The sequence below is a fragment of the Myotis brandtii genome, unplaced genomic scaffold (genome assembly GCF_000412655.1).
Source record: "Myotis brandtii unplaced genomic scaffold, ASM41265v1 scaffold636, whole genome shotgun sequence".
NCBI classification, from domain to species: Eukaryota; Metazoa; Chordata; class Mammalia; order Chiroptera; family Vespertilionidae; genus Myotis; species Myotis brandtii.
In genome coordinates, this window is record NW_005370438.1 from 348,099 (window position 1) to 348,377 (window position 279).

The 279-nt window shown below is 63.8% G+C and overlaps 2 long non-coding RNA genes across 2 annotated transcripts in view; one reads left to right on the forward strand and one right to left on the reverse strand.

The window, feature by feature from the left end:
- LOC102248384 overlaps positions 1–279 on the reverse strand; it is an 11,108-nt gene that overhangs the window by 7,984 nt on the left and 2,845 nt on the right. The window lies entirely within an intron of this gene.
- The window catches only part of LOC106723749, a 15,664-nt gene continuing 15,391 nt past the window's right edge, over positions 7–279 (forward strand). The window contains exon 1 of the long non-coding RNA XR_001359465.1: positions 7–98. This is a non-coding gene — a long non-coding RNA (uncharacterized LOC106723749). The remainder of the gene's footprint in view (positions 99–279) is intronic.

A 279-nucleotide genomic window follows, 5' to 3' on the forward strand; every position in this document is an offset into this window, starting at 1 on the left:
CCTGGCTCCTGGCTTCTGAGGGCTTGCACCTGGAAGGCTCCTTGCGCCTGGGCCCCGAGGCCGTGCCAAGCAGCTAGAACAAGAGGCCCTGTGGTGTGGTGAGTTTCGCAGAACAGGCGGGGCTGGCTCTGGCATCTGTTCCACCCCAGCTCTGTACACGGCTGCCTGTGGTGTCCCCCCATAGCACCTCGACATCTAAGGTGGGAATGGGAAGGCCCGAAGATGCCAGCCCCAGGGATCTCAGTACTCCCAGCCACAGTGGCTAGGCTGGGGGACCCT